This window comes from Mesocricetus auratus, unplaced genomic scaffold, assembly GCF_017639785.1.
Source record: "Mesocricetus auratus isolate SY011 unplaced genomic scaffold, BCM_Maur_2.0 Super-Scaffold_100015, whole genome shotgun sequence".
NCBI lineage: Eukaryota > Metazoa > Chordata > Mammalia > Rodentia > Cricetidae > Mesocricetus > Mesocricetus auratus.
Genome location: NW_024429198.1, coordinates 15453385 through 15469449, shown reverse-complemented (window position 1 = coordinate 15469449; position 16065 = coordinate 15453385). Strand labels below are relative to the sequence as shown.

Here is a 16065-nt window from a genome sequence, read left to right as displayed (position 1 = left end):
TATTATAGAACTAGATTGAAGTCCACAATGCTTTGACTAAGTTAACATTACAAAAGACACACTAAAGTCTTCAGTTTTATACCTATTAAATAGAATCAAGCATGGGGAATTGTTACAAAACCACAGCAAAATCCACAAAGGCATATGAGTTTAATGACTTGCTTGCCTTACCCCTCTAACATTTTCTTTATTGGTTTCTACAGTAACAGTTAATCTTAATTGATCACTGGTCAGGAGCAACAAATACCAGGGCTGTTTTCACTATATCCTCAGAATAGATTCTACTATTACCAGATGGGAAGTGTCACAAAAGCAGTTTAATTGCTGTGTCCATGAAGGTTAACTAAGTGTTTAAATATCAGGGTGCAGATCTCTGCCATCCACAAGGAAATGGAGCTTGGAGTTTCCAACAATATAAGCAACTGAACCTGGCTGAGCCAGAATAAAAGGAATAAAGAATAGAAGTGTGTTACTTTCTGTGTTCTCATTTAAAAGCTCCTTCTGGTATTTGCCATCATAATGAGACACATGTGACTGTGCTCAAATACTGGCACCAATTATGAGATGATAGAAAAGGTATCATAAAACAGATGGTAGAAAAAGGACATCACTGCTTTTAAGAGAAAAAAAAACACCAGCTTTTCTCATATCTATATGTTAATTTAAATGGTCTGAGGAAAACCAAATAAAGAGATAAAACTGATAAAAGAGGAAAAGAAAAAAAATCATACCAGCTTCATGATGTTATAATCCAGAATAACCTTCTATAAAAACATAAAAACTTTAAGATTCCAGTTTAAGGATGCAATAAATATGTTAAAGTTTTATATGGAATTTTTTCTTGAAGTATTTACATTGAGCTTAAAGGCACATATCTTTGATAAGACATGCCACCTACCTTTACAAAGGTTAACATCCTCTCGGTACTCCAGACTTCTATTAAGTTCCAACTTGATTACAATCCCCACAACAATGGACTAGTCACGTAACTGATCTAGAAGAGAAACACACACAAAATGTGAATGTCCACTGTTGTTAAACACATATGTACTTGTAGATTCCATTTAATTAAAGCTTGTCAAGACAAGATGGGAAGTTCATAGGAATCCACCTGAAAATTTACTATCTCATTAACATCAGAATTTAGTTTTATTAACATCTTCTGAAGGTACAGTTGTCACAGCTTCTGACTGATTGCAACAAATACAAGTTAGGTAACAAGCATTGATTCACTGTTTCACGCTTCTCTTAAGTCACAGTTTCTCATACCTGGGTACCACACTGTTTTTAGTAATTGAGTGTCCTCACCTTTATAGTTTTAGTTTTGTTTGCTTGTGTTTATACTTTCTTTGCTTTTGATGATCATGAGAATTTTGAAAAGTAATGATCATGTGCATATAGTAGAGAATTTGGGTTTCACCTTAAATTTATCTTTTTTCACATTTCTCATGATTAGACTGAGCATATGGATTGAAGGAGCAAGGCCTAGAAGTTTAGACTCCTTATCCTTCGTTCACAACAAGGGAGCTTGTCAACTTAACATGTTGGTGATATTTATTGTTAATTGTGATTTATTATACAGTTCTTTGGAGCTGGAAAGATCATACAGCCCTTAACAGGCTATGCTCACAATGAAAGCAATACACATCTCTTTTCTGTGAAATTGCTTAGGTTCTCCCTTTGTATTATACACTGTTTTAAGTTGAAACTTGGGAGAGGTTACATTCTGTGTAATTGAGGGAAAAATACTGTGCTAAAAGTTTAAAAATTTTATGAGAAATTGTTCTCTGTTTGTGACCTCTCATACATTGTTTGACCATTCTTAAATTCATATGCTTATTCAGTGACTTATGTGCATTGGTGGGAACTCAGTTATCTATCTAGAATTCTGTGTTATAGTCTAATACTGCATTGGTTTGTTTGTAGCTCAAGTAATTTCATCTTTGGCCATTGAAAACTCCTTCGTTTACATATCAGTTTGTAATACCATACTTCCTTGTTCATTGAGCATTTATCTACTAGTATGATAAAATATCCCACATTAATCTCACAGTAATATTAATATTAAATCACAGTATTTTTGTCTCATCTGTAAACAGGGTCACTTCTCAAAGCATCCTTGGTTGCTTCAAATGAAGGATTTATTTTAAGGTTTCTTCAGCAATACATGCAATTTTAGAGTGAGGTTGGCATATAAGAAAGCTGCTTATTGTAATAGTGATTTATCATTGATAGGAATAGACCTTTATGATGATCTATAATTAAAGGAAGTGTGTCAAAAATCATCTTATCTGAAACACACGATGTGTATATTTTTACTTGTATGTCTAGAAAATTTGTGCAGCTGAGACCAAAGAAAGGAGTTTGGCATAGTGAGATTTTCCTAGATTATCTTGGAAAGTCCCAAATCACACATATACTTAAAAATGAGATGTAGATGGCTATCTGATATAAAGGAGAGGTCAGTGACTAATAACAAGAGAGAAATTAAGATGTTGACTTTCAACTCAAAACAACTCTGAGATACAATCTTATACTAGTCAGAATGGCTAAAATCAAAAACACCTATGACAGTCTATGCTGGAGAGGACATGGAGAAAGAGGAACACTCCCCCACTGCTGGTGGGAGTGCAAACTTGTACAACTACTTTGGAAATCAGTATGGCTGTTTCTCAGGAAAATGGGAATCAGTCTACCCCAAGATCCAGCAATTCTTCTCTTGGGTTTATACCCAAAGAATGCAATTCATACAACAAGAACATATGTTCCATATGTTTGTATTAGTCAGAACCTGAAAGCTACCTAGAAGCCCCTCAACAAAAAAATGGATACAGAAAATGTGGTTTATTTACAAAATGGAGTATTACTCAGCAGAAAACAAAAACAAAAAAACAATGAAATCTTAAAATTCACAGGCAAATGGATGGAACTGGAATGAAACATCCTGAGTGGGGTAACACATTGACAGAAAGATGTGCATGGTATGTACTTACTCATATATGTAAAGGACTACCAGCCTACAGTCCACGCCACCAGAGAAACTAGGAAACACAGGACATCCCAAGAGAAGAACACATGATCCACTGAAGTAGAGGGGGGGACAAGAACTCCTGAGCAAATAGGGAATACAGAGGTGGGGGAGAAGAGGGAGATGGGAAGGGAAGAGGGAGAGAAGGGGAAGAACAGGAGAACTAAGATAGGGGAAGAATAGAGGAGGGCTAGAAAAGAGGTGCCTTGATAGAGGGAGACAGTACAGGTTTAGAGAGGGGTCTGGCACAGGGGAAATGTTAGGGGATCCACAGGGATGATCCCAACTAAGAATCTAGGCAGTGGTGGAGAGTCTACCTTTGATGCCCTTCCTCTAAAATGAGATTGATGACTACCTTGTTTGCCATTCCTAGAGCCTTCATCCAGTACCTGAACGATGCGGAAACAGGCACCCACAGCTAAACCCTGAGCCATACTCCTGGAAGTAAGTTGCAGAGTGGGAAGTTGGATGAGCATAGGAGCCAAGAATGTACTGAAGAAACCCTAAGAAACAGTTGACCTGACCTAGTGAGAGCACAGAGACCCTAGTAGTAAAGCTGGGGAACCAGCATTGGACAGAACTAAGTCTTCTGAATATGGGTGCCAGTTAGGAGGCCAGGGCAGCCTATGGGACCTCTAACAGTGGAGCCAGTGTTTATCCCTAAAGCACAAATGGACTTTGGGAGCCCATTCCCTATGGAGGGATAACATTGCAGCCCAGATACAAGAAATAGGGCCTAGGTCCTCCCACAAATGATATGATGGGATTTTGATGGTCTCCTGTTGAGGGCCTCATATCCTTGGGGAGTAGGTGAGAGGTGGTTTGGGGGTCGGTGGGGAGCATGGGAGAATGGGAGGGCAAGGGAATGGGAGTATTGATATGTAAATAAGAGTGCTTCTAAAATTAAAAAAAAGAATGCTGGCTTTAGTTATTTGGTCACCAATAATACAAGTGGCAGTTCTAGAAGAACCAAGGAATGTGTTCTTCCCTAGTTCTTCTTCTGAAGCGACTGCAGTTTAATAATGAAAGTCATAATTTCTGCTTAGTGATAATGATTTTAGATTTCTAAAAGACTGTGAAATTCTTAATTGGAGAGTTTCTCAAGGTGTAGCAAGTGCAGACTGGTGTTCTCAAACCTAGTTCACTTCGTCCTGATCTTATAGACATGAGCCACAAAACTCTATTGTCTGGCTATTGGAAGCACTATTATTTGTTTTCTTGTGAGTGTGTCTTTTGTTTTGCTGGAGCAGAGCATCTAAATGAAGTTCTGGAGCATGCAAGAAAACACTATAACACGGATTTGCATCCCCAGGCTTATATTCCAGACTTCTTACTTAAAAAACTGTGACCTCATTTCTAAAAAAGTCATTTGCACTAATCATTACACCACTCTCTCTGAGCCTTGGGGTATATTGTCAAACAGTGAGCAGGAAGTATGCAAGAGCCATAAGACAAAGTGAAGGTCTGTGAAATTCCATTCCCTGGTAGTCATACAACTGCTGCAGACTTTAATTCACACCAGCACCACAGATGATCAGTCTGTTCAATAACGACTGAAGAGTTTGGGTACCACAGGACCCTCTTTTAGAATTGACTTTCAGTTTCTGATAGATTCTAGGATAGGGGGATTAATTGCATTTAATTGTGTGCCTACCACAGGCTCCAATGAGTAGCTCCAAACCCATAGTTACAGAGTTGGCCATGATCAAACTCAATAGATCATAAAAGAAAAACAATGACACCAAAATGAAAAGAATATTTTTAGAGAGAAGGCTGAATGGACAGGGTCATAGGAAGTTGGGGGAAGGTGGAGAGTAAGATCATCAGTGTGCATTGCAACCACGTGTAAAACATTCTAAGAAAATCTCATTTTTAAAAAGTAAATATTGTATTACCTGGAAAAATCCCTCAATAATGCAGAGACAATACCACATTTTTAAATTTTCTTAAGCAGAGTAAGAAATATGAATTATGGGGAAGAAAGAAACTGTGCAGTGGTATTCAGTGGTATTCAGGTACTCAACACTTTGTAATTCAGTTTAAAATGACAAGTAAATACAAACCACAATTTCTCAGTAGTCATTGTATTATGAATTCTGAAATAAATTAATGTTTTGGAAAGTCTATGTAGTTATAATATATACATATGCAAATGATATATATATATAGTTTAATGGCAAACGGAGACAATTAGATTAAAATCATAGATTGTTTTATTGCAGGTATAAAGAGATATATATTACTTGGTTTGAATTATTTATTACATTGTATTTACTTAGTCATTGTACACTTTTAATGTCTACTTCTTAGGTGCCTTCAGCTGCATCGAATTCTTCAGGGGACAAGCAGTCAGTCTTATGTTTTTTTCTTCTTCCTTTATTTTTTTTCCAGAGAAAACTGTTTGTAAATTATAGCGTTTTATCTTGGCAGGAGGTGGGTTAGAGAAATGGGATGAAGTCTTTCATTCCTTATATGAGGGAATGTTATATTAGCACCCCTGATATGCTTGATATAATTTATGCTTGATAGGAAGAAAACTTCATATGGAGTAATTTTTGTATCTATTCTCAATTTGAATTTTCAACTTTAGGTGCGTTTGATACCTAATGGTCTATTAAATGAGGAAAAATATTCATTATAAAGATTAATATTTTATCACATTGTTATTGAATGCTATTCATCTTAGTTATATATTAGTTGCATTTTTACATACATGCATTTAATTTCTTCTTACCTTTTGGTTAAGATCAAGTATAAATATGTCTATTTAGTATTAGAAATAGTTCTAATGTTCAGGATATGATGGTTACCATTTAATATGAATGTAATGGCTAAAAATGAATAAGAGAAACATCTTTTTGAGGCTACAGTTTTTGCAAGGACTTAAGCAAAATCTGTAGACATAATATTTACCCTCAATCAATCACCAGACAAATTAAGGTCAATTTATGAAATACACAATAGTAAACAGATAGAAATTTTCATGAATATATTCAAATGTTACCTATTATATTAACAATCTCTGAAACATAAGTTCCATTCCAATAACAGTATTGATTATCTAAATCTACTTAAAACACTCATATACTAAGACTCTTAAAGTATGTGAAGAATATAGTCTATCATAATGACTCCACTATCATTACAGGGTGAAAGAGATTTTATTTGCTAATACTTTAATGATTAGTTGGGGCTATAGTTCAATGAAACTTTATCTGTAAAAAGAAATGCAATTAGGTCATGGGATATATGTAAATTAGTTAAATGCTTGCCTAGCAAGCATGAAATTCTGGTTCAATCCCCAATATCAGGTGAACTTGTGTATAATCTTAGCATCCAGGAGGCAGAAACAAAAGGAGATATAAATGAAGTAGAAGAATAAATATGTTATTTCTGGCCTGATTTGGAGAGTTCATAGACTGCTGAATCTTAAGCAAGAGAAAGTTTGTCACAACCACAGTGTGCTTCTTTTCCAGGATTCAAGTCATTTCTATGATGCCTAATCATAACACTGAACTATAAATATGAACAAGAAGTTATTGAGGCATTAACATTTGTATGCCAATGTTATCTATTACTTACGAGGAACACTTATACTGACACTTATTTAAATGCATCATTGTCCTATTACCATTAAATATCCGTTGGACATATCCTAGAGTCACCATAGGCACTCTACATATATGAGACAGTTGTGTAGCTTGCTTAGTTCTTTTGAGGGAATCTTAATAGTGAGAGAAGGGGCTGCCTCTGTTCTGTTACCTGCTATTGGGATCATAATACTCCTATTGAGTTGCCATGCCCAGCCTTAAAAAATAGGGAGATGTTTAGTATTATTGCAACTTGATATGCCATGCTTTGGTAATATCCATGGGAGACCTGCCCTTTCCTGACTGGATTGAAGGGAGAAAGAGGGGCTTAAATGATATGTTTGTGAATAAAATTGACAAGAAGTAGATTGTCCTTAATTGCCATCTTGACAGCCTAAAATGACCCAATAAGGCAGTTTATATTGTGGTAGTGACCACATTAGATTGGGTGGTGGGTAGGCCTGGAGCTGTCTTGATGGATGCAAGAAGTGCTCAGTTCACTGTGTGAAGCACTATCCCCATGGCAGATGGTCCTGGGCAGTAGGAGAACGGTGGGTAAACAGGAAACTGTGAGAGAGCAAGAAGCAAATCCCCACAGCTTATACTGCAAGACTCTACTTGAGTTCCTGCTCTTTTTTTCCTCCATAGCAATGTAAGTCAAGTAAATTCTTTCTTACTCCAAACTGCTTCTAATTACTTTGTGCTGCAGCTACAAAAAAGGAAATTTAAAAAATGATGAGTTTAAGAGCTCTAAAATTATCCATGTTATCAATTGTCTTCCACACAAAAATTGAACAGTGAATTTTCTGGGACAAGGATCTCATGAAAGTTGTTGAGTTACAGATGTCTGCCACTTGTTTTTTCATGTCCAAACCCTGACCCAGATATGACCCTCTGACCAAGGAAAACTGCAGGCACATGGTAAAGCTTAGTGGGAATGTCCTTCAGGATAATATAGGGTGCCAATGCCAGAAAGTGACAGAAGAAGAACTCAGGATTGTGCTAAAATATACTGTTTGTTCAAGTTCTGCTCACAATTCTACCTCTAGGAGCTAGATAACCAATACATGAACAGCAGTGGAAAAACAAAATTATTCATTTCCAAAAAGGAATCCAGTCTCGTGTCTTTGTCTGCCACTACCCTCTTTCCAAGACCCTGTGATGTCCTCAGCTGATAGGCCAAGACAAAAAAAAACTTTGCCATTATGTGAAACAATATTACATAAGTATTATATATACATAGTATTAATTGTTATTATAGGTATAAATTCTTTAGCCCATTATCTGAACAGCAGTGAGACTTAGCTTATATATTAATAACCTGAAGTTGAGCCTGAATACGCACAGTGACCATCTTCTCACTCACGGTGAATTAATTCAGGTCATCAATTATTCATGTAAAATTGAATTGTTTTTCTTTTCAATATAACTCAGCTGTGTACACTTTCTGCTATTAGTATTCATGCTTATCTTGGAGAATTATTTATTTCTTCAGACACTGTAATTTCTATTGGGACACATCATATGTCAAATTTTTCCACATTCCATCTACATTATTTCCAAAACTCAGATTTTTCTCTGTGCCTTTGATAGAAGTTCTGGATCTGAAGCTATCCTCAATGAACCGTGCAAGCACATCTTATACAGACTATTATAATTTCACTAGTTCTTATTCCCGTGTCACTTTGAGTTGCTTAATTTCTCGTATTGTTGTGCTATGTTTACACATATTATGCCCTCAACTTCAACTACCGCAACACAGACAACATTCTGTGTTCAGTCTTTGACACTTTGCAGTAGCTAGATAAGCAAGGCCAATGAGGATGGTTCTCTCCTTACGCTTTGGACCATACTTAATATTTCCATGGTAACAAGAATTTGAAGGGCAATATTACAGTTATCTGAAAAGAAGATAGGTAGAAGTACCATGACTTTGTTGATACCTGCTAATGGAAAACTACTTTTTCTTGGCAAAAAATATTAAATAAGAGTTCTCACTTAAGTCCTGATTAGAAACCTTTAATTCTAAATTGCTCAAGATTTCATAAGATATTGTATCATATCTTAAGAATCACTCTGTCTTTGTCAAATTCTTTGCCATGGCATCAGTTCTAAGGATAGCTGAAAGGCTTAGAGCCAGTTTAAAATGGTGGAAGTAATAATTTTTATTATCTTTTTTATTTATTTTTCAGTTTAAATTTAGATAAGAAACAAGGTTGCTTCACAAGTCAGTTCCAGGTCCCTCTCCCTTTCCCTCCCTCCTCCCGTGCCCTCCCCCCGACCCCCCCCCATTATCCCCTCATTTCCCCAGGGAGGGTGAGGCCCTCCATGGGGGTGTCCATAGTCTGTCATTTCATATAGGGCAGGGCCTAGACCCTTCCCCAAGAGTTCAGGGTGAGAGTGCACCTCACATTGTTGGATAGGAGTCCAAAGTCCGTGTGTATACTTGGGATAGGTACTGATCTGCTGCCCAAGGCTCAATAGATTCCCTAGGCCTCCTCACTGACACTCACCAGGGGGTCTTGATCAGTCTCATGCTGGATTCCCAGGCTGATGCCTGGGATTCAAGAGTTAACCTTTGTCAGGTCAGCTGTTTCTGGGGGTTAAACCAGCCCAGTCTTGATCCCTTTGGTCATCAGTCCTCCCTCTCTGCTACTGGCTTTCTTGAGTTCAGCTCAGTACTTAACCAAGGGAGTCTGCCTCTTCTTTGATCAGCCACTAAATGAAGTTTCTGTTTCCCAGACTCTCTGGCCATGGGATTGTAGGCTGGCACTCCCCAGATCTATGTCTAAAATCCATATATGAGAGAGTACATGCCATGTTTCTCTTTTTGTGACTGGGTTACCTCACTCAGGATGGTTTCTTCTAGTGCCATCCAGATGTTGCCTTACTCATTTGTCTCTTAGGCTCTTACTCTTTATGGGACCTGCCACCCAGATCCCAAATAAATCACATGGAGGTTCTTACTTGTAAATGCCTGGGCTTAGCTTGGCTTAATTCTAGCAAGCTTGTATTAAGTTATCCCATCTACATTTTGATTCTGAACTTTTAAAATCTCTATTTCTGTATATCTTTTCTTTCCTTCTTATTCTATGCGTGGCTGGGTGGCTGGCCCCTGCTTTTCTCTGTCCTTGATCCTCCCTCAAGATTTCTTCTCCTATTTATTCTATCTGCTGGCCAGCCTTGTGTATTCTCTCTTCTGCTTTGATAGAATTTCATTAGACCAAATAGGTATTTCAGACAAAGTAACACAGCTTCACAGTTAAACAAATCAACATAAAAGTACACAGTATATCTTTACATCATTAAACAAATACTCTGCAGCAAAAAAAACATAACACATCTTTTACTAGTATTCTAAAACAAAGTAGAGCATTGTATTTCATTATTAAGTAGTGTTCACACTACTTCAATTACCTAATCTATCCTACAATTTATATATATATATATATATATATTCTTTAGGACTCATCTCAATTGCTAATTCCTTTATTACTAATTTTTTTTCACCATTGAAACATTGCTGTGTGAATCTTCTCTATCAATGATATATCTCATTTCTAACATCCTCTATTAAATTTTAAATTATGAAGGACAAACACATCTGATGCCTTTCTTTAACTCCAGAGGGGTGTGGGGGTGGGGGAGGAGACAATTGGATGTATCTGTATAATTAAGTGAATGCACCACACAAACATACACACACACACACACACACACAGAGAGAGAGAGAGAGAGAGAGAGAGAGAGAGAGATTATAACTTTTATGTTTCTTTCCCTCCTTTCTCTTCTTGTCTATTTTCCTCTCATTTGTCATCCCCATTCTATGACATTAATTTAACCTTTTACAAAGAAATATGCTTTGGTTGTACTTGAGTATTCTTGATAGAAACAATTGATTGCATGCCAAGTTTTTTTAAGAATAGCTGCCTTGGCTCTAGTATTGAAGGCATTGTTCAGGAGGAAGAAGCATGAATGCCTTAATTTAAAAATAAAATTTCTCCTTTCTATTAATTTCAAAATACGGTGAAAATAACATAATTAATGCCTGATTAGAACCCAGAAAACAAACAATTTGACATTATACACAAGCTAAAAGGGACACATGGGCCTGGAAAGTCTACCAGTGATACTTTACATTAGAAGATTTAGTTCAGGTGTTATCTGGAAATTATGCCCATTTTCCTGGTAGTAGCTCACATATGTGATCTTTCTGAGCAAAGGGGTTAAGACCATGCTGGAGAAACTCACAGAAACAGCCAACAGAAAGCACATGGTCCCTAGCCATAAAGCTGGGGAACCATCATTGGACCAAACCACATTCTCTGAATGTGGGTGCCAGTTAGGATGCCTGGGCAGTATGTGGATCCTTTAACAGTGGAACCAGTATTTGTCCCTACAACATTCTCCATGGAGGGAGGGATACTCTCTCAGCCCAGATACATGGAGGAGGGCCTAAAGACTTCCACAAATGATGTGACAGACATTGATGATGCCCCATAGAAGGCCTCAACCTGGGTGGGTAATGGATAGGGGGTGGGATGTAGCATTCAGTAGGGGCCATGGGAGAATGGGAGGGAGAGGTAACTGGGATTGATATATAAAATAAGATTGTTTCTAAATTAAATAAATAAAATTTTTAAAAAGAGTGGTTCATTTGGAGATGGTTTCTGGTACACATCCTTGTAGACTCTCTACATTCTCTGTGAGTTCATACATGATAGGGCAAGCTGTGTTGTGTTCATAAGGACCTGTTTACTTGGCATCTTCCATCCTCTTTGGCTATTATTCTCTTCAGTCTTCTTTCTCAGGATTCTCTGATCCCCAAGGGGAGGGATTTGACAGACACATCCAATTTAACTTGATGTTCCAAGGTCATTCATGCTCTCCCCTTGTCTGAGCATTTGTGTCTGATCTGACATTATGCCTATTCTGTGAGATGGATCCCATACCTGACAACACTTGAATGGCCAAGGACCTGAGACTAGGAGTCATTTTGCTGCTGGAACAGTAGTATTTCATTTTACCCTAACTCCTTGGGCTATCTAGTCTCAGGTTCTTGGCCACTCTTGCTATATTCACAGATCAGTGCCTTGCTTAGTCATCATTAGAGAAGCTTGCTGGTGCCATATGAGGGAAGTTTCCTTCCTAATGCTGTTGCACGCTTGTAGAGATGTCTAAACTCCAAATTATCAGATACTCTGCATACTTTATTACTACGGGCCTCTCTATGTCTTCCCATCTGCTCCTGAAGGAAACTACTCTGATGATGGCTGAGTAATGCAATGAACTATGAGTATAGCAGAATATTGATAGTAGTCATTTTATTGTTACATTATATTAGAAGTAAGGTCTCTATTATAGATTCAGGAAATTGTTATTTTTTGGTGTTTGCTTATGTCTTTTGGTAGTTTGCAAAGTATCTCCCAATATCATGAACATTAGTCGATAGGGGTGAAGGCTCTATGTCCGTACTGGTTCAACTTCCCTATGTTCAATTACATGTGCAGGTATTGTCAACATAAGCAGTGCCTTAAGATTAGTTTGTTGAGAGCTACAAGTAGTTTTCGCTATAGCTGCAGTTGCTTGGGTGATCTCATGGGGCTCATTCGGTTAACAACTTATTCATATCTAACTCATTCACAGTACTGGGGTCAACAGAACTGTTAAAGTATATCAGGGATCACCCCACAAATTGATTTCATAGTAACAAACCTGCACTCTGAAGACTCTATGTGTAGGTAACTATTAATTCAATGGCAAATGTGAAATCTAGACTTTGAAGAAAGACATGGAAGTTAAAAAGAAGCAATTTGGGAAGAAAAAAGGTATCAGAATGTATAATAGACAAGGACACAATAGGGATTTGTGTGGTACTTTATATGATGAACATCCATTATGTGCAATTATAAAAATATCACAGCATGCACAGTTATAAATCTGATATGTGCTATTTAAAGAAAAATTCATAAATGCATTGCCACTGTGCAATCTTCCTAAACCATTTACTAGTCTTCTTTTAGTATAAAACACAATACCTTAGTCATCTGTAATTTGCTCACTACTGATAATTTTTGGTTCATGTTTCAACAAACCAAATAACCTGCTAAACCTCTTAAACTGTCTGAGTTGAAACAGTAAAGGCAAATTCATTAATGTGTGTGGTCCTTCTAGTCCCCAACTGAATTTCAAGAATTCTCTTAATGTGGTAGTCACAGTCTGAATGTCAGTAAGCTCAACAGTAAGAAAGACTGCATGACTGCATGAATTACTTTCTATCCACAGATAGGAAAAGAAAAGCAATGCCGCTGTTCAAGGCTGTCATTTCAGAAGAATTCTGTCTTTTGTGAGCATGCACTTACAGTTCTTTTCAAGATTACTGAAGACATGAAGGGACAGACTCACAGTAGAAGGAACATATCTCCTTTTCATCCCACTAATTCAAATATTAATCTTATTTAGCCACATCATCAAAACAGACAGTGAAAATAATGCTTCTTTGGATTTTTAGACATCCACTGGCCCCTTGAAGTTAGCAAATGATATTAACTATCACTGTCCCCTGAAATATAGGAAAGATATTAGTGACATTGGGCATCTTTATCTCAGTACCACCTTATTAACAGTAAGAAGAGAAATATGGTCTCTATTGCAAAAACCATCGTTATTCTCCAGAATATAAAAGCAACAAGGGGTCAGCTTGAAAGGGCCCTTTGCAGACTTGGAGTCTGTTAACTGTCAAATCTGTCACCTGAGGGAAGTACTAGCAAGTGCGCACCAGGATAACTCAAAGAGAAAAAAGGAACAGGAACACAAACAGAATGAAATGAAGCCTTTAGACTCTGAGTTCTCCATCCATTGCAATAACTGACAATTTTTGCTACAGAATTTTGTCATTTCTATTTCAAAGTGCTCAAAATTATTAAGTTGAAGATGGAATTTACAACAGTTTCAGGTAAAGCTCATGCAATGGAACAATGCATCCCTTTTGAAGGACGGGGCTCAGAAGAATGAGATCATTAGATAGGTACCAGTTTAAATATAATTTATTTCTATTCTAGGAAGTGGAATTGAAATAAGAGGGAACATTCAGAACATAATTATATGCGTTTATTTTCTTTCATTTTGCCTCAATTTTCCTTTTTCATATTTCAAACATATTATTCAATTTAAACTAATTTTGCATGAACTCATTTGGAAGGAATAGATAGGAAATTGTCTTAAAGTTGATTAAATATATTGGCTTCTGATGATTTGGAAGGGCAAAGCTTAAAGATGTCTAATATTTTATCTGAAAGAAGTATTTACTGAGGGAATTTTGTTCACTGAAAATATCGTGAGTTTAGATGTTAAAGTAAAATTTAAATTAAATGGAATGATAATAGGCAAACTTATTTTGAACTGAATTTTTCCATAAATTGATTTCTTAAACCATCTTAAAACTTAACATCCATGATGAGAATGGAAACATACTTTCATAGAAAATTCACAGTTTAATAAAACTTCAAAGTTTTATAAATAGGACAAAGTAGAAATTGGGGTTCTCTATAATTTCATAACTAAAACTGTGCAGATATACATTATTAATTCCATTATAACATTAAATTTTCTATATTATGCTATATATGGTACTGCAGTCTGCTGTCCTAATACCTGAGAGGTCAAGGCAGAACTCTCAGGAACTCAAGGTCTTCTCAGCACTATAGTGAGCTTGAGGGTAATCTGTGCTACATAAGATCCCATGTTATATAATGAAGGAAGGCTGGCTGATGGCATGCACCCATCCTTGGTTCCTGTTAACGTGGAATGACCTGCGATGTCTTTGGTCTGTGCCACTGACTGAAGCCATGTTCATGTCCATTTATCAGGTTGCCTCCAGGGGGCATGTTGATGTCAATGGCCTGTACTCCATCCAGAGACCGTGCTGAGGTCCTTGGCATGTGCTGTTGCCAGATACCGTGTGGAAGTCCATGACCTCTACATATGATGAGTGTAAAGAAGAAGGATGCTTTTTCTGCAGTGGGTTTGATGACTGAAGAATCACAGTTTAGAGAGACATAGAAGGTTTCTGTGACATCCCTCCTTCACCCCCAAGAAAAAAAAGTAATCTATACATAAAGCCATCAAAGGAAACTCGTAAAAATTATGATAAAGAGGATGAAATGTAGGGTTGCACAACTGATGGCTACTGTCAGGGGTGCATTTGGGGAAGGCCTCAATTTGGAGAAGTCAGATTTTTTAACAGATGTAGTCAATGAGAGATATTCTAGATTCTCTAATCCTGTTTAGTTTTTATCTTAAATTTTATTCAGTTTTATCCATCTCACTTTTTTATAATCTGTAAATGCATTAGTAAGAGCCTATGACCTATAAAAATAGAGGACAACCCAGCAATGAGGCTACTTTTACATCTCTTTGATCTAAATGTCCATTATAGCTACCACATTCATAAACATAATTATTGTGTACTCATAATGGAATCCATATAACATGTATCTGTAAAACAGAGTTCCTATGAGAAGGAGGTATAAATATCAGCTGAAAATTAATTAATGTATATATGCAAATTGGTACTGTAGTATAAGTAAAGCTATGTATTATGTTTTAGTTATAATGACATATTATTAAAATAGACAAATATATCCTGAATCTCTAATATTCACACAAACGTTCAAGATATAAACACCATGGCACAAAGAAATGAGTGGAGCATACTGAAGTCAACACCTAGTACTTTTTTCTATTTTTTAAATTTAAATTAGAACCAAGCTTGGTTTACCTGTTAATCTCAGTTCACTCTCCCTCCTCTCCTCCCCTGCCTCCATTAATCCTCTATCCCACCCCCTTTCTGCTCCCCAGGGAGGATGAGGCCTTCCATGAGGGATCTTCAAAGTCTGTAACATCATTTTGAGCAGGGCCTAGGCCCTCCCCCATGTTTCTAGACTGAGAGAGTATCCCTCTGTGTGGAATGGGTTCCCAAAGTCCATTTGTATGCTAAGGATAAATACTGATCTACTAACTGACACCTGCATTCAGGGGATCTGGATCAGTCCTATACTGGCTTCCCAGATATCAGTCTGGGGTTTATGAGCTCCCCCTTGTTCATGTCAGCTGTTTCTGTAATGCCTAGTATTTTAAATGGCAACATTCTTAAACATTTATGTGTGTGTGTGTGTTTGTGTGTGTGAATTTCTATAAATTGATTAGTAGTTTATGGACAGGTAAGCGTAAACTTCTACCAATGCTGAAAAATCAAGAGATGTATTAATGGTCTTTGAAATTTTTTCACTTTTGATAGCCTCAGATATTTCCTGGTAAACATATTGCTGCGTATGTGTGTGTATCTGTACTTTCCTTTGCAAAACCCAACAAGATGATCATGAAAAAAACCAAACCAGATATTTATAATTCACCAAGTAAGGAAAACAATTTTTGGCCATTACAGGG

The 16065-nt window shown here is 36.9% G+C and overlaps 1 protein-coding gene across 2 annotated transcripts in view; it reads right to left on the bottom strand.

Annotated features, from left to right (window-relative positions):
• The window catches only part of Cdh12 (cadherin 12), a 937606-nt gene that overhangs the window by 624383 nt on the left and 297158 nt on the right, over positions 1-16065 (bottom strand). For both annotated transcript variants that reach the window (XM_040757653.1, XM_040757654.1), the window contains one exon: positions 899-994. The gene's annotated coding sequence lies outside the window, so the exon portion shown is untranslated. The remainder of the gene's footprint in view (positions 1-898; positions 995-16065) is intronic.